This window comes from Dermacentor andersoni, chromosome 1 (genome assembly GCF_023375885.2).
Source record: "Dermacentor andersoni chromosome 1, qqDerAnde1_hic_scaffold, whole genome shotgun sequence".
In the NCBI taxonomy this organism is placed as follows: domain Eukaryota; kingdom Metazoa; phylum Arthropoda; class Arachnida; order Ixodida; family Ixodidae; genus Dermacentor; species Dermacentor andersoni.
Window position 1 is genome coordinate 226,311,125 of NC_092814.1, and position 19,123 is coordinate 226,330,247.

Below are 19,123 nucleotides of genomic sequence, written 5' to 3' on the forward strand. Positions count from 1 at the left end.
TGTCAAGATTGGAGTCAGGCATGAATTCGAAGGTAGCTGGCCCATGCCGTCGTCCAACTTATCCACGCTGAGGACGTTGATGAAGGGAAGAACTGCTTCTCATCGAGAACGAGGAATATGGGTTTATTTACAGTATTTAAATCAGTCTAACATGTCTGCTTGAGAAAAAGAGTGTCAGTCCAACATGACTGCACTAGAGAAGTGTGTCGAGCATCCGCACAACAGCCGTTTTTAAACACTCCGTCCGCCGGCGAAACAAGGTGACGCGAACGTTCGTTTACTCATTGTAAATTCGCCGCCGCCCCGCAGAACAGTCTACGCACACAAAGGCACACACATTCCGATGTAAAGCCGACGTCAGAGGGGAGCCGTTCCGGGTACCTCGGAGACATTCTGAGTAGCTCGTTGTCCTGCGTGCCGGCCGGCGCATGGGAAGCAACAAAAAACTGCTTTCCCGCGGCAGCTCACGCACGCGTAGCAGATCAGGTACGCGCTGGGGAGTTCGGGCACAATAGTTCGTCCGTCGAACTCATTCCGTGGGTTGAGGATGGGGCTTGAGGATGGCGGCGGTTTTCAGCACAAAGCCCGCTTCATCGAACGCATCCTAGCTGAGGCGACGGAGAGTGGGGGATGCGCGTCTTGTTCCCCAGTCGTAATTGGGTGGCAATCCCGCATTGCAGCTCGCCATTCTTAACACCGCCCGTGTTTCTCGCAGACCAAACTCTTTGTGAATTGGGCGCCTTGCTTTGTTTTTGTTTTTCACTTCATGTTCTTCATGGACACTCCTCAGACAATTCCACTAGTTTGATAGTCTTGGCGTCAGGCTTGAATTCACTTTGCAGAATTCCACGAATTCTGAAGAAAACGACGAGGATGCGGTAGGTGCGCTCTCGACCAATACGATGTCTTCTTGACTCCGAGTCTCAGATTCTGTGCTCTTCCACAGCAATCACTGTTGCCTTAGCCTTCCGATTGTATTCGCTGGCTTAAGCTTCAATCCTTGGAAATGACGTTGTGTGAAAGTTAGCTCAGCCAACACCTACTGGCAGACTTCGATGTATTGTACGCTGTCTTTGGATTCTGGGGACAAAGTGTGCAGCAATGATGCGCATGTAAAAACAAACGGTAAGGTGGCCTGCACACTTACGCGTAATAAAGCTGTGCAAACAACGCCATGAATAAATATTCTGAAGTAGTCATGCTCATATTCTTTAACTAAAATTATGGGGTTTTACGTGCCAAAACCACGATTCGGCTATGAGTCACACCGTATACAGTGTATACGAAACACCGTATACGAAACAATTTGGACTACCTGGGGTTCTTTACCGTGCACCTAAATCGAAGTACACGGGTGTTTTCGCCCCGATCGGAATGCGGCCGCCGTGGCCGGGATTCGATCCCGTGACGTCGTGCTTAGCAGCGCAACACCATAGCCACTAAGCAACCACGGCGAGTCATGCGAACATTCTTGCGTTTGCTCAACAATTTCATGAATCGTGTTCACGTGAAGCTGCCCTGACTCCTGTTGTTACAGTGACGCTCGATCACTCCTCTTTTGAAACGCGAATAATGCTCCAAACAGCTCGTGTGACTGATGGCCATCTTGTCATAGGTTTATTGAATCATTTCAAATGACTTTTCCCTGGATTCCGAGACGTGGTGCCATAAAGTCGTGTAGCACAACTCACGATGTTCTGCTTCTATCACCTGTGAATATCTTTACCCCGTTGCCCCAGTACAAGGTATAACCATCGGTTCCAATACGCTGCCCTAACCTCCCTGAATATCTCATTCTCTTTCGGTGTTCGCAACATGGTGCAACAGATCATAACGAACGAACGTGGTCTGTAGCTATCGGTCTCTCGCCTATGTAAAATGAAAATATTAATAGAGCAAAACATAGCATTTCCGTATGTCTTCTGAAGCAGCAACTCTTCAGTAGTAGGTTTATTTTCTCGTTTTCCATAGCTTTAATCATTCATAGCGCCTTAGCACTCACATCCTCAAGGTGTGGGATGCGTGGCATCCGCTTGGACGTTGATCTTTCCTATCAATTTAGACGTGAAATGACGTAGCAGGTAGAAAGCGTTTCCAACCATCACCCCCCCAGTTAACCGTATACCTGCCTGCGTATATTGTTGACGTGTTTCTCTGCGCGACCTGTGACGAGGCAGCGTACTACTGCCATTTAGCATAAGGTGACGTTGTGGTCTTGCTTGGCTCTTTGCGCTCAGGACATCGCCTCGTCATTCTGACCGTCCCGTCATTTCCGCCACGTATCGCTGACTCGAAAGGGGTTTAGTGCGTTGAATGTAGGCGTCTATCGCGCAGACAAAGAGTACGTGAATAACGCTATGGCCGATGTGTGTATCATGGGATTAATGGGAAATTATTGGACGTCCCGTTACTGGCGAGCTGCAGGCATGCCGAAGGTGCCGGGTCTGCTCCGAGACACCGCTCAGCGTACGCGTCGTCGCTGGCGGACTGTCGATTAGGCGGCCTGTTAAACGAAGCTCCTCACAGGCTACATGCCGCAGGCGCAAAATTGATTTGCGGCGTCCGCACACGGAAAAGGAGAGGCCGCGGTTTTCGATGCTGTCCTGGAAACGTGTAAAGTGGTGGGGAGAATAGCGCAGCCGCCCCTCTAGAAAAGGTAGGCGGGGAGTTGACGCATTCTTGCCTCAGCGGAGTATATATAGCTACTCGGGCACATCCACGTAAACAGGTGGGGCCCCCGGATGGGAATTCACAACGGTGGCGATGCGAGGCTTGTTTGCCTGCTAGTGTAACGCTCGGCTCGGCGGTTGTTTGCTTGGTGCATCACAAGCGTTGGCGCCAACTCACTCGCGAGCCATAGCGACTTAAGAACAACACAATTAGCTGCTAATAATAGTGAGCTCTCTATACGCCTCGTTATCAGCGGCTGTTAGATGGTGAACGATTCCCTCCTCTGTAACAAGTTTATAGCCATTAAAGAAACAGTAATGCAGAAGCGTAAAGACCGGACCTCGAATTGCTAAAAGTAAGGCGTGAGTGCCTCGCTATATTTTGAAGCTGTTAGTGGCTTGTATCCGCTCGAGTGAAGAGCATTCATTCCCCGTGTGGATAATATTCATGAATTTCGATAGGCGCGAGCATGGAAGTGTTGCGCGATTGACTGCATCAGCTGCAGCTGTAGTGTCAGAATTTCTGCGGATCTATAAGGCAGCCTGTAACAGAAAAAAAAAATATATGCTGTGTGAGGCTCACTTGACCTTTCGATCGAATATTCTGAACAAAAGAGCGGAGATTAGGCAGATGTGAAGCGACACTATGGTAGAAAATCAAGTTTACGAAACAAATTATGTAATTTGCTGTACGTTACGGAATCGGACAGAGAAGCTAGTGTAAAGCAATCATGTGTGTAACTGGTTAAGTACGTCATATACATTATCTACCACGCACAAATTGCGGCTTGCAGATATTGTGGCGTCCGTCGCAGCTACCATCATGACGGATCCGGTCGACTCGACCACATGGTCTCCTCAAGGTCGGCGATGTTGACAGAGCATCGAAACAAATAAATTAATCCCTTTTTCATCAATGATTGCAGCTTGCGCTGCGTAGGCGTAAAAGATGTATTTCGTGGAACGCCGCCGTTATAACGCACTCGTGGTCTGCGCTTCAACAGCTCTCTCCTTGCGCACCTCATAACATATTTTGTCGACAGTCGCTGGCTTTGCTCGAAAATTGAAGAAGCAGGGGTCCAAGAACGGCCGTCCTACGGACGCCTTCATTGTGTTACTGGCAAGGAAAGAGCAATTTCTCTTGCAAAATGGGCATCTCGCGAATGCTCAACAGTCAAAGCACCGATCAGCTGCAGTTCCTAAAGGAGGCAATTCGCTGCAACTTTGGCGCCCGCATTTTCAAACGATCCTCGAATCAAAGCTCTTCCTCCACTCCAACGAGTAGCGAACCTAAATACAAGCACTTCGCGCTTGCATTTAGGCCTCCCATGACCGAGTTGAACACAGCGCCTCCCCTCGACTAAAGAAGTCGCTGCAATGCTCTAGAATTGCCATGAACGATCAATGAGACGCAGTGACCATTTCTGCCGAGGGGCGACAGGGGAGAGATTGATAGGACCGCATCTGTTACCGGCTGGTAGGAGGAGGAGGGAAGAGAAAAGTAGAAGGCAGGGAGGTTAACCAGAATAACGTCCAGTTGGCTACCCTACACCGGGGGAATGGGGAAGGGGAAAACAAAGATCACAGGGAGAGAGAGGAGGGAAGGAAAGAAGGAAATTGCGGCGAGTTCGCTGACGCGTGTGGTCTTACAGAAATTGCATTAAAAGTCACAGATGGTCGCACAAACCCGTCGTTACCGGCTGGTAACTGGCTGGTAACTGTGGAAGGTGGATATAGAGGTCTTAATGGGACACTAGCAGCAAATACTAAGTCGACGTGGACTGTTAAAATACCATTCCAGAAACCGCGCAGCGCTTGTTTCGTGCAAAGAAAAAACTTAGTTTACGAGAAAATTGTGTCTCAAAAGTCCGCATACCTTTAGCGCACTTCGAATCGCCCGCCCCCGAGCGGGGGAGTGGTGATATTCCATACGCCATCACCGCCATTTACTGCCGTCTGTGAATAAAACGGCGCCTGACAAGCGGTGCTACGGTTTTCTGCGCTAACCGCTAACGTGCGTGCTTGGAGAAGCCGAGCCAAGACAAAGCGTTGGATTCGCCTGAGCAGCTTCTCTTGGTCAAGTGGTGTGGATGGTGCGGGAATCCCGAGATATCACATGGACCTGGCATTGTCTGCTACTTGCACTTTGTGTGAGTTTCGGGAGCTAGCAAAACCAGCACAGTACTACGCTATAACGAAACTGTTGAAACGAGAAAACGCGGGCGGCTCCAGAGTGTAGAAAACGAAATATGTTAACCGCCCGCGTCGTTGCCAAGGGTAACGTTAATGAGTTCTTTTTCTAAATATCAAATACAACTGGAGAAGCAGCATTTGATTTCGTCTTATAATGCAATACAATGATCTTTCTATTACGAGAGGTTGAGTACTAGCGACAGAATTATGAGTGCCTTCGTCATTGAACTAGCACTTGAATGTCCCGGAGGCGTCTCTGATCGTGTACTGTATTTACCTCAATTTCTCGAATAGTGAAGCTCTGTTCGCGATAATATTGACGCCTTAGACGTTCTCGAGCACGTATCTATCACTTTAGCTTGACATATTTGCCTTGATGTCCCTTAAAGGAAGCGACAAAAGATTAAGGAGAGATAGGCAAAATGGTAGGCTGATAAGAATGTTTTGATTACCTTATTAGCTCAACCGGGCTAGCTGACAATTTGTCACCGCTCCGTTTTGAAGGGGATGTCAATAAGCAATCATCATCATCATCAAGTCGAGGTGCAATGTTTAGTGGAATAACGTTCTAGAATACAGGTGTTAATCGATTTGGCCACCGCGACATAAGCCCTCCGTAGTTAAGGGGCTTAATAGCATGGAAGCCACGTTGGTTTATAGAACACGAATAGAATTGGCCAACCTCCCCCCCCCCCAGATTGGGCCTTAATATCTAGACGGGTTCTGTCGCCGTTATGCACAGAAAGCAGTGCATTGTGTTACGTGGAGCATTTCACTTCGTCTTGTAGGCGCTCATCGTCGAAAGGAATACTTTTTTTATCAACTTGCAAAGAGGAAGGTTGGTATATTGTAAGGGCTCCTTTCGGCAGGTTTAATTCATTTCCTATAATCCATCGTTCACGAGGGGCCGACCCCAGTGATAACGTGTATAGGCCGGGCGCCACTCGGACCATTGACGAAGCGGGAAAAGGTGAAGCATTAGAATAGACTCGTTCCATGATGCCGGCCGAAGTTTTCGCACGTGCCTGTGTGCAACATAGTGTTCTTTGTGGCTGCGAGGATAGTGCGAAAGGAGGTCTCGCGTCTCCTACTTGCATTCATACGCGGCATTGAACTGAACTGAATTCTGGGTGGCAATTGCTGGCGCAGAACGCCCGGAGTAGCCTCGCCTGTACAAACACCTTAACCAACCAACCGACCGACCCGCACTACAATAGTGGAGATTACTTGACTGCCAGGTGACCGCTTTTAAAATCTAGAATCCTAATTCACAAAGCTTTTCATTCGTGATATAGACCAATGATCGGCTACCTTCGCTAATGATATGTCTAAAATCATGCTCGATTGGCTGAAATTTGTTTTTGTGAATCATTATAACGTAAGCGCTTTTTGTGAATACGCCGCCAGGATGCCGTAATCTTCTACAGAAGGCATTTTCTTTTTGTATTTGCTTGCTTGTAACAGTTTGGTGTGCTTGAAATGGTTTTTGTTCGAGACTGTTGAGCTGCGAACTCATGTAACACGCTGACGTACCTAGCCTCCGAATGGGGCGTGGGCTATAGAGAAATTCTACAAGAGCGCACACTCCCATAGAGCCCAGCAGCCGAATTGACTGTAGCGCACCAAGCGGCTGGTATTAAAACCTGAACCATGCTTCCGGTTTCGGTTTTGTGCGCGCGCGTTTTTAACGCTAGCTGGTGCGCGTTACGCCGGCTGCGCTGATGGGTGCGGCATTTTTTGCCTCTACTGCTCAACTGCGCTCTGTCTTGGTGAGAAATCGTTTTCTTGAATTTTGTAAAAAATGACTGTGAGCGATCTTGACAAGCCTTCATCGAATATGTCATCTGTGCAACCTGCTATTTCCTTAAGTAGGCGACGCCTTGTGAAATGAGAAAATGTTAATTTTTCTCTATGTAAATGCTCGTTCCGCGCTTTTGTTGGGTTCATCCAATGTTGTGGCACCAGGTAAGCGGCAATAGTTCATGTGCGAAGTTCCACCGGATGGCATCAGCTGAAAAACTTTATTAAAAAGAATGGTCTGGCAGTTTTTTTGCGGTGGCCTCAGGTGGCGGCTCCAAGTCCTTCGACTCGGGCGGCATCTTCGACTTGCCGGACGGCCCAGAGCTCGTCTTTCAACTCCGAACTTCTCATCATCAGCTGAAAAAAAAAAGAAAAAAAGCAAATTACAAGCATGTGTCATTTTGGTATTTCAACCTTATAGGAAAACTGCGTGTAGAAGCGAAACGTGCGAAAGTGGTGAATGGGCGACATTACAAACAAAAGCTGTTCGCTTTATATACATGGCGTCGAATATACCCGACTCATCCCAAGCAATACCGTGCACACATAAAATATGACGAAAACATCTCATTTACAAGCACTCTACCGTTCCCGGGTCTCATTTCCTGCACTTTAAAAGCACAAATACATGGGCGACAGCACGTTTTCAACAGCTTGGCCTCAGTCGCGACGCGATGGTACGCCACGTACACAGAAGTGGCCACAGCAAAGGCTCCCAGCCAGACCATGCTATACGCTCGCAGAGTGCCTTCTACTCGCACTCAAAACAAATGCGTGGGTGCAAAGCCTGTTTTCTGTTGTTCAGAATTTTCGAGTTACAAGTTTCTGGTTTTTTAGTTCCTCGGCGTTATCTTTTGTGCGTTCTGCCGTCGCAAGCAACATATTCCCGTGTTATCACTCTTGGCAATCGCTCGTCGCGTTTTCGACAAGCGTGAGTCCCGAAAGAACGTATATGTTGTCGAGGAGTGCATGATAAGCGTCACAAACGTGATCCGTAAGATTCAGTCAATGCCAAACTGCGTCACAACGGTCGAGCTGTTTTTTTGCTGACTGCTTCACAACGCTGGGTGTGGCCAACGTGCCCCAAAAGTACCCCAAAATGTAAAGAAATTAGTTACAGTAGTCAGAGAAAGCGCCACAGACATGTCTCATAAAGATTCAGTACACGCCAAACTAACTGCGCCGCAACGGTAGAGCTGTTTTTCGCCGGCTGCGTCAGAACGCTCGGTGCCGTGCCGTAAGCCTAAATTGCTTGACATGCAGCGCAGACTGTCAAACAAAATTTCTCACCTTGCCGTAGTGCAATAGCGTAATAGTGCTGTGTCGAAGTGCAGAAGTTACGCAAGAGTATGCCGGGAGCCCAAGAAACGAGGCTGCAACCGCCTCCCCCCCCCCCAAAAAAAAAAAAACAAAGAAGACTGGCAGACGGGTCGCCGAACAGGCGCACGCTCACATTCGCAGCCGGTCTCGCTCGCTTCGGTGGCGTGTCTGGCGCGTCATTGGCTTTCTTCTAGGTGACGCAAGAAAAATATGTCGAAAAGTATAAGTTCTTTTTTAGTTAGCGGGAAAGAATAAAAAATAAAACATTGTTAACTCCATTTCACATTATTTTTTTTTCCGATGCTCGCGTCAGCTAACGGACGGTATGAATACTAGCGTGACGTATTTCCTGTTGCCAGTTTTCGCAGTGTCCGCTCTTGTTGTATTTCTTTCTCTATGCTTGGGCCGCCGTCGGTTTCGTTTAGCGGGCACGTCGGCGTTCATGACCGAGACAGGAAGGGGAAAAGTGTTGCGTCACGAAGCCAAGCGGCGAGACGCTGGAACGGCGCTGGCAGCGTGAAACTTTCATCTTTCACATGGCCACCCCACAGAGAAACAAATTGCCACCCCTCCCCTCTCTCCACTTCCTTGCTGTGCCGCTATTTTCCTTTGGCGCGTGCTGCGTGCTTGTCCATTGCCCGTTTTGTCTTTCGTGTGCGAATATAACGAAGGCGAGTGAAATCCCGCGCCGTGCTATAGACGACGTCCAGGTCCAGCCATCCTATATACGCCTTCTGCTGACTCTTCATTCCGAACCAGCAAAGGAGTTTATCCGTTCGTGGGATCGAGGCACAAAATCATAAGGGTTCTATCTACCTGGTGGGCGTCCTGAAAAGCTCGGCTGTCTATAGCTCCGCGGAGCTGAAGTCCTTGGCGCGCGGGAAGGCCACGAAGCAGTCGTGTAGGCGACCACGTCGCGGCGACTCTGCGTGTGTGCGTGCGTCTCGAGTGATCGGAACGTGAGCGTTGTTTGCGGTAGCTGCGGCGCGGTCTCAACTGCTTTTCTGCACCGCAAAGCGGGCTGGCCGGCGCTGTTGCCGTGGAAGAATTCGAGTGGTCTCGGCGCGCCGCACCTAATTGTCGTTGTCTTAACAGAAGGAGCCTAGCGATCGGGCGCTTTTTTTTTTTTACCTTATCACCGAGAAGACCCATGGGTATTCTCGGTGCACTGGGGTGCCACAACGACTGTGACTGCTGAGCACGCGTAGTCGGGGGTTCAATTTAACCTTGGAAGCTACATCCCTATGGAGGCGGAAGGCACGAAACGCTTGTCTGCCGAACGTGAACGCCAAGTGATCAAACTAATCCGCCTCTCTCGTAGCCCTCGCTCTGTGTTCCGTTTGAACGTTAAGCCCGATCAGTTAGTCACTTACTTACTTACTCAATCAATCAATCAATCAATCAATCAATCAATCAATCAATCAGTCAGTCAGTCAGTCAGTCAGTCAGTCAGTCAGTCAGTCAGTCAACTCAAGTCAAGTCAAGTCAAGTCAAGTCAAGTCAAGTCAAGTCAGTCAGTCAGTCAGTCAGTCAGTCAGTCAGTCAGTCAGTCCATTCTTGCAGGAACCCTATCCCAAAACACAGCTGCGTGTATGACTCGTTCGTCATCACGGAAGCCCTCAATTGGCCCGGTGCTTTTTTGGCGTGGCTCCAACCTCAATTTTTCCGAGTGTTAAGGCCGATTTACGCTCAATTCGCCTAGCGCCGCCAGCCGCACTGCACGCGTGCGGTCGTGCGATAAATTGCACATGTCGAACATTTGTGCACAAATTTTTGTTTACGTGTAAAAGTTACACATATCGAACACTTCCGCACAAATTTTGGTTTACGTGTAAAAGTTGCACATGTCGAACACTTGTGCACAAATTTTGGTTTACGTGTAAACCGAAATTTGTGCACAAGTGTTCGACATGTGCAATTTTTCGCACGATCGCACGCGTGCAGTGCGGCTGGCGACGCTGGGGCGGCTCGAGCGTAAATCGGCCTTTAGGAGTGCGTTGTCGTATACTACCTTCTTGTTTAGGGAGTGTGGACGGCCACTGCGTTCCATACGAGCCCTTGTCTTCGGCTGAAATAATTTTAATAGGCGTCTGAGGAGTCCGAGCTGGAGGGGCCAGCGGTCCTTTTTTTAAAAAGAAGCTTTCTTTGCATCTTCCTTCGACTTTCCCACTGCTGCTGCTGCTACTGCTGTCTGGCACACCGCATTGGGGTGTGGTTCAGAGCGTGCGTATACATGACAAGAGCGAGTCAGAGAGGAAAGGCGACGCGAGAAACTCATTTAAACCCCACCGCGTCGAATGTACACAATTCCCTCTGTAGCTCCCTGGGCGTCGCCCCATTAGCCTCTTGACAGCTGTAATTATACGTGACTCCCCTCAGAAGCACTGCAGAAAGTGCAGCGCCTCCGTTTCTGCTAACGTGCGAGTCTAGAGGGGACGTAGATAGAACTGTAGAAGGGAGGGGAAGAAGAGGCAGTTCCCATACGAGAGGGGTGGGGCGTGGAGAAAGTGACGTGAGAAGGCAAAGAAACCCTACTACGATACGACAGCAGCAAACTGTATAAGCTTAAGTTCGAGGTACGGTACAGTACGTTCCTGCTATTTCTGAAAAATAAACACCATGGAAATATGTCAAGCGGACAGATGATGCAGGGCGTGCTGAAGCAGAACCGCATTAATTAAGGACCACCGCAGGGTCCAGGCAATACTACGCAAGCGGTCGACCGTCAAATCAACACTTCTGTGGCCGCCGCCGTAGGTTTGTGACTATGGCATTGCTAGAGGTCGCGGATTTGATCCCGACCGCGGCAGCCGCATTTCGATGGAGGGTGAAACTGAAATAAATTAGATTTTGGGACACGTTAAAGAACATCACGGTGTCAAAATTAATCCAGAGTCTGCCACTACGGCGTGCCTCATAATCCGATTGTGGTTTTGGCACGTACAACCCCATAATCCAAGTCAAGTTTAATACTTCTGCTACGATGCGATGCGTCACGTGAGGCAATGACAATGCTGAACCCTGTCGTAGGTTATTAAATGTGGCGCATAACAACGATTCGAGCTAACATCTTTCCCTGTGTTTTATGTGTACTACGCAGACAAACAGCAGTGGTGCACGCAAGGTAGCGTTTAACATCAACTCACCACTCTCGTGTTGGACAAAACGTTGAAGAAATTAAACACTCGCCTTCAACATCGCCGCTAATTATTGTCGATCAAAGCAAACTACACATAAAGCTTCGCTTACATCCATTCGCACAGTGCGTGGGATCTGCAGAATTTTCTTTTTTCTGCTGCTACTGGGCGTTGTTGCCCCTGCTCTGAGCAACCGTCCGCGTGAGCCCGCGTCGGCTTCGGCGGGCCATTCGGCCTTGAACGCGGGCGGAGAAAGGATGATGCGGCTGACACCACGAGGCGGCGGGCATAGCTCCCAACGGAGACGCGGCGAAGCCCTCTGCTGGACTGCAGGCCGGTACTTTCCCCGGCAACCCGAGGAAAGAGTCCAGTCGATAGGCTCCTATTCCCCGGCCTCTCTCGTTCAACTCGGTGCGCCGGAAGGTCTGCCGTCCTATGCGTACGCACGTTTGCGCAACATTGACGCTTGCCGCTTCGAGCTTTGTAGCCGAATACGAGCACTACTTTAGCTCTAACCTCTCGCGCGCAAGAAGAGTGAAGTTCGATTTTCTAGTTTTGTGAAGTTGTCAAGTGGACGATTTCGTGTGACAAGTCTGGTCCGCAGCAACGTGACCGTAGGGTCAAGAGTCTCCTCAAAGAGTTCGTCGTGCCGCTGACGTGGCAGCCTCCGTATGTGTGTTTGTATGCTTGTGCTGTGAATATCTAACTCTTTGACTTGCATCTCCGTTCGCATCTCAGTCGCTCTCAGACCAGCTCCGCGTGCCTCTGTTTGCGACGTTTTGCGTGCATGTTTCTCAAGGTCAGATTGCCGCGAATGTCCTGAAACAGCGTTCTGACTAAACGCAAGCGCGGGTTCAGCTTTCCTGCAAACCGTTGCCGCAACTCCTCAAGCCGTGACAGTCATCACTTAGGAAGCCTGCTGTCTGTCGAGAAGATTGGAGGCGACATCAGTTCGGATCGCCGAAATTTATTGCGCGTTTTACGTGCGAAGAAGGCCAAGCTGCTTCTACTGCACCATTTTGGTTTGATTTCGCTTATTCAAGCCGCAACATGAGCCATATCTGTTAAAACCGTCCGAGTGTCCGTAGAGGCTGTACCTTGTCCAGCGAACGATTTATTTAGTTCAGTGCTTGTGAAGCGTCCCAGCTGAACTGTGTTCCGCAATAGTGCTATTAGTCACTATCGTATAGTGGCCAATACCATCTCAAACGTTGTGACCATGGAGCGCAGCTCCTGTGAGAAGACTAGCTTGGACGGCCTATCCGTTGCGGAACTGCGCGCAGCGCTCGAACAGTGTCGAATCGAGCTGTCGGAGAAGGATGGAGTGATAGCCAGCCTCAGGTCTCGCCTGGAGCTTCAAGAAGGCGTCAGTCACGAGCTTGAACTGCAGTTGGGCAAGTTCCACGCAGTGTTGAAGCCCCTCACGGAGCAGCTGGCGCACAACCTGCAGCTGTCGGCTCGCCGGCACGACCAGTCAGCGTTACCCGCCGGAGGAGCTCGCCTCAAGCGTCTCGCTATCTCGGCAGAACCCGTGGACGTGCGGCTCGAGCACACGCCGGTCAAGAAGGTGCTTAAGAACGACGCGTGAGTATGTGCCACATTCAATGGGACTGTCGCGTCTAATAGCCCGTCCTGATAGCTGCTGGTCGGCGAAAAGTTGCTCGCAGTGATTTATACGCTGACTCGACGCGCTCGCGATGGCCTTAGGCGCAGCAGGCAACCGCGCCACGTCCTAGTGTCATGTAAGCGACGTTGTAAACGAGGTCTCTTATATTACGTTTAACTATAATAGCACAATGCGCCACAGTTCCCGTTGTCTGCTACTCGCTCCTGCATTTTTTTTCTGCGATATTCATTACGCATCCCAAACATGCCGCTGTTGTCTCAGTCCTTGTGGCTATTACGGTCTCTGTACGGGATGAAATGCGCAATGACGCGGCGATCTAAAGGGCAATGAGGTTTTGTCAGTGAAGAAACATGGATAGGTATTTCGTTGCTCATGATGTCTTCTATTTGGTGGCTTGATGTCGCACATTCTAACATTGATACAATAAACATTACTATCACGCATGTAACTTTCTCTGAGACAAAGCGATCCTGCGGTGTCTGAAGAAGCAGAGAGTCAACGAACGATATTTTTCAGTGTGAATGAGGATACCCGCGAGCAGTATACACACATCGTAGCCTGCATAGTTCCTGAGAATACTCAGGATGCGTTCAGTTTTGAACATTGCTTCCTACGTCACTAACAAGCCTGATCAACACTGCCTGTTACACTGTGTCGTCTCTTCACTCGGATGACAAGACTCGCGCACTTACGCACTCCCGCCTTCGTCGGACAGACGCCGCATGCTACGCAACGCTCGAGGTTGTTGGTCTCGCGGAACGACAGCGTGCCCACGACCGGCTACGCTCGTGCTTATTTGGATGGAGAAAAAAAGCGCGCCGCGCCGAGAGGCGTTTGCGACCTCTCTCGCGCGAGGATTTTTTTGGCAGGAGACCCGGCGGCAGGGTGTTGCGTGGCTCGTGTTTTGCCGCGGTCGTGCTGCCAAAGCCTTGCCGCGACGACGGTGTGTGCTGCGAGCATTGCCGGGTGTGGGATTTCTCGAACGAAGGTGTCAAACTTTGCTGCTCTCACTAATCCCACGGCGAGCAATGCAAAGAAACTAGACGTTACTAGTAAGATGACGACTATGCCATTATTGTAATGACTGTGCTGTTATTCCGACTATACTATTGAATCCTTAGGCAGCTAAATGTAAGGAATAATGGCTAGACGCGCTGCTTCAAACCGTAACTCCAAAAGGCATGTTAGGAGCGACATGAAGATAGACAAGACGATGCGCGCACTCACAACTGATTTATTTCGTAACGGCATGCGCTTTATGTACAGAAGTCAAGCAACAACAAATAACAGAGACGTAATCTGGACCTAAAAAAGAAGAAAAGGAGACACAGACTAAACAGTTTACTTCCCTCGTTAACATGTGTGCTGAAGTCGTTTCCGTTTCATTTTCTCTTTCTTCCTTCTACTTTTTTAACATGCGCTGCGTTCAAAAATTGTGTATGTATTTTACAGACAGAGGTGTTGATGGCGCTCTTGTACATTTATCAGCAATGCGCATCTTAAATGCCTCATTTATATATCTTTTCGTCTGGCCAAAAGAGTGGGTTGTTACTTGGTAACTTCAGTATCGTAAAAGCGCGGCCCACATGTGCATGCTACAAAACGCACGCGCACATATACATACACACGTACACACACACGCACGCAGATTGCATGAAGCCGCGCCCCCGCTGTCGCCTCCCTTGCCGTCAAAATTCTTGATTCGTTTACAGGATCTTCATCACTGTTGCCTTAGTTGACATTAGATGGCTAAGATCGATGGCTTTGAATACGTCGTCCGTGGTGATTTGCGATCACATCGTCACGTCGTCATCAACTGCAACGACAGTTGTATTCCTCAGCCGTCGCACCAGCTGATGTGTTGCAACAGGCAGCGTACGACTTGAGCGATTCCTGCAGTAGTGCAGCGGGACTACGTCTGACCGTCACGCTCGTCAAATGCGTCGCTAGCGCCGCCGTTGGCGCTAGCGTAGAGCTTGCCTTGGTGACGTCTGCTGAGGGCAGTGGCAGCACTGCTACACGTGGGGTTCACTCTAAAGCAGTCATCGGGGACGCCTAGATTCCTTCGTTGTACAGGCAAATTCGCTCTAGTGGTCTTCGTTGTAGAGTCATTCACAATACATATAATATATAGTAACTCGGCCGGGACATAATGAATCCTTTCTTATACAGGCCATTTCGCTGTAGAAGGCGTTCGACTGTAGTCAGGCTGCCGTGTGGTGCGTTTGGTGTAGTAGTTGACAACGGAGCCGTCTTTTTTTCTGCACTTACGCATCGTGAGCGAGCGCTGCAGTGAAACACTGAAGGGTGTTGGTCTTTGTTCAGGATTTAGTGCCATGGTGGAATTTTATGACTGGTACAGAGGATGTGCTACCTGCTTCGGTGGAAGCGGCTGTTCTTGGTTATAGCGGTGTAGGCTGATGACTTCCTCGATGGTGTGGTAGTACGTTCCAATGCGTAGCAGGTGATCCATGCTGGCGTCGACGGGGACACGTAAGGATACCTTTACACCCTTAATTAGATTAGATTATGGGGTTTTACATGCCAAAACCACTTTCTGATTATGAGGCACGTCGTAGTGGGGGACTCCGGAAATTTAGCTGTTTGTCTTGTTCGCGTTTGAGGGAGAGAGGCAGAAAGTAAGCGATGAAACGCAGAGATGTTAACCAGGGGCGTTATAACGTAAAACTATTGCAAACTTTTCTATTCCAATTCTGCTATCAGTCCTCCGCGATTTGTCGAAAACTTTTTTCGACCATCCCCACTTCACCTGTCTGTCACGCGACGTCACGAAAACCGCAATACCTCCCCATCTGATATGATGTGTACACACTGATTATGCATGATTTGACAGAAAAAAGAAAAACAGTTATTTCTGATTCGACCCCTTTTCGCCATTAGCCCTCGGCTATTGGTAAAAAGTTTTCGGGCTGCACCCACTTCACTGCCTGTCACGCGACGTCACAAAACCGCACAAACTCACCCCGTCAAAGTGACGTGTACGCGATAAAGATGCATTAATATGCCGAACAAAACTGATTTTTTTTTTTCGGAATAGCCGCAGGCTGCCCCGTTCCGAAAGGATTAAAAGATGGCTGCCGCCGATCGCTGAGACGCTGGCTACTCGCACCTGCCGGAGAGCATGGGTGTATTTGCATGTAATAAAACTTCTTGCGTGACCGTGTAACGTTTTCAAGCACTTTCGGCACGTTTACTACCTCATTCTGCCAACTCTTCTTTGCTGGGGGTCAGATTTAGCGTCATTCTTAAGCTTCCGTTGCATGCCGCCGCGATTTTCGACCAGCCACCACAAGCTAAGGGAAAGCCGACCAATCGCAGATGCCGGCACCACCCTCTTCATCCGGTTATCGATTTTCAATGCAGTGGCTCTGCCCCAGTGAATCCCTCTCCACTTGAGCATTCTCCTCGCCTTTTGTCAGCCAATTAGATACGACAAGCCGCTCAGTGTAGGCAATGTTATTCGTTTTTCAAGCAAACAAAAGTGACCTCCTACGAACGAGGAGAGCGTTTCATTGGTCTGTTCAGACAACCCTGCGGGTGACCGCCCGGTGCTTGCGTCGGTGGTTACGCAAATTTGACGTCAGGAAATTGGAATAGAAACATATTGGAATAGTTTTTCGTTATAGGGCCCCAGAATACCAGTCCTGTTGGCTACTGTGTCCTGGAAGAAGAGGAGAGCGTATGAAAAATGAGGAGGAAAGCAAGGTGTCCAAGAGAGAGAGAGAGAGAAAGGCAAAGGAAAGACAGGGAGGTTAACCAGAGATTATCTCCTGTTGGCTACCCTGTACTGGGGGAGGGGCAAGGGGATGCGATAGGTGAGAGAGAGAAGGATTAAAAAAAACTACACACACACGCACGTGCACACAAACTGTTTCTGTGGGCACTGTCACGTAGCCCGCAAGGGCGTTCCTTGTGTTATGCAGTGCACCGTACAATCCTGCGTCACACAGTGAAGTCACAATCTGTCAGAAAGTTCAGTGTCCTTTAAATACCGCAGCAGCGTCCAAACGGATAAACAAATGCCTCTGAACGATCGACAAGGACGGTTTGTGCTGAACCATACGTCGATCTTTCTTGCGCATCTGCACGCTGCCCTGGCTAAGGGCGGGCAGAGAAGTCAAAAGCGTCGGTCGGCTAAATTAAACGCAACTCACTCGGACTTACTCAGAAATTATATTTTTGGCTTAGAGTGCACTCGGACACATGCAATCGACAATGAAGACAATCGGGTCGGACTGTTTCAGGTTACTTTTGTTTGTTAACCATGCATCCCTAGTTTGTTGCTGAACAATGCGAACAATTATTTCTGCTATTCTTTCTGGTTTTGTTGGTAGCCTTTGAACAGATACCACGTCCGATTCGACCACATGAAGAACTTTAAGTTTGTCAGCGACTGTCTTTAGTGATGCGATCAGCTTTTCGTGTAGAACTACACAGGCCCCGTGAATTTCGAAGTTCAGCCTTCTGCTCCTGTATTCTAGCTCATTTATCCGTCGCTCAAGATAACTTTGTGTGGTTGCGCGAGTAGCCTCTCTTGCCTGTAGTTCTGCTACCTTCTTTCTCAGCTCTTTAATTTTATTGACCTGGCGATTGATTGTTTTGTTTTATTTCAAAATCGTCAGATTTGTTTGACAAGAACTAAACTGTGCTCCATCTCCTGAACCTTTTCTGTCTTCCTTCCTTCTTCATCTCCCTCAGGTGTTTCCGCAAAGCTGCATCAGCTCTGAGGCGTGATTGTCATCCTTACGCGACAAAATGCACGTCTTATAGGCAGTCCAACCCCCCCCCCCCTACCACCACCAAAACGAAAAAAGAAATTTGCTACAGCTAACTAATGTTGTATACTTTATCGCCGAAGGTATGCGTTATCTCTGCAGCTGTTCAGCATTTGTGGGTTACCCCAAATTGTCCGCTTCGTGTGAGAGGACAACGCCCGTGCTACGTTCACGACGAGCGATACTTACCCGTCGCTTGCATGGGAAAAGAACGTGTTCACTCGGTCCGTGCAGCTCATCTGCCCGCGTCGGCGTGCGCCGTACGTGCTTGGAAATTTCCACTCAGTGAGCAGATCTCGCTGCTTCACGCGCACCGTTTTACAGCGAAACTTTATGCGGACCATGTGCCGTCCTTGTCGGACTTCGCTAAAAAGGGGCCATGTAACCTAGCGGGAGAGGAAAAGAAGAGCTCAACAGGGGGAAAGGGGTTGGAGTGACCCCTTTCCCCCTGTGAGAATGCTACACTCTAAAAAAGTTTACTCCCCTTGGGGTGTATATCTGCCACACAATGATAATCGTCATCTGCCTTGGTTGTGATTTACAATATAGACTGCTTGTGAAGTTTGACTTGCATAGTGTAACACTCGGTGTAACCAACGTAGCTTCGCTGTTCGATCATCTTCACGGACCTCAAACGACCTTTCCAAGAGTGATTACTTACCCTTGCCCCCAGTGTAGGGTAGCCCACAGGACGCTCGTCCGGTTGACTTCCCTGCCTTTCCTGTCTCTGATATCTATCTATCTATCTATCTATCTATCTATCTATCTATCTATCTATCTATCTATCTATCTATCTATCTATCTATCTATCTATCTATCTATCTATCTATCTATCTATCTATCTATCTATCTATCTATCTATCTATCTATCTATCTATCTATCTATCTATCTATCTATCTATCTATCTATCTATCTATCTATCTATCTATCTATCTATCTATCTATCTATCTATCTATCTATCTATCTATCTATCTATCTATCTATCTATCTATCTATCTATCTATCTATCTATCTATCTATCTATCTATCTATCTATCTATCTATCTATCTATCTATCTATCTATCTATCTATCTATCTATCTATCTATCTATCTATCTATCTATCTATCTATCTATCTATCTATCTATCTATCTATCTATCTATCTATCTATCTATCTATCTATCTATCTATCTATCTATCTATCTATCTATCTATCTATCTATCTATCTATCTATCTATCTATCTATCTATCTATCTATCTATCTATCTATCTATCTATCTATCTATCTATCTATCTATCTATCTATCTATCTATCTATCTATCTATCTATCTATCTATCTATAACATCTCATTACTTTATTTATTCAAGGAGTTTAACGTCCCAAAGCCCCGCGCAGACTGTGACAGACGCAGTAGAGGAGGATTCGAAATTAATTTTGATCACCTGGGACTCTTTAACATGCACCCAAAGCTCGGTACACGAGCGCTTTTCATTCCGCCTCCATCGGAATGTGGCTGCCACACCCAAATATCGAATCCGCGACCGCGTGCTCAGCAGCACAACGCCACAGCCACTGAGTCACTGCACTTAGGATTA

At 48.5% G+C, this 19,123-nt stretch overlaps 1 protein-coding gene and 1 long non-coding RNA gene across 3 annotated transcripts in view; one reads left to right on the forward strand and one right to left on the reverse strand.

Annotated features, from left to right (window-relative positions):
* for (cGMP-dependent protein kinase for) overlaps nt 1-19,123 on the forward strand; it is a 210,965-nt gene that overhangs the window by 98,731 nt on the left and 93,111 nt on the right. The gene's annotated exons all lie outside the window — the stretch shown is intronic.
* LOC129380958 (uncharacterized) lies at nt 6,865-8,109 on the reverse strand. Its single transcript, XR_008609191.2, has 2 exons — nt 7,953-8,109; nt 6,865-7,019 (listed from the first exon to the last, which is right to left on the reverse strand). It is a non-coding gene; the product is annotated as an uncharacterized lncRNA (long non-coding RNA).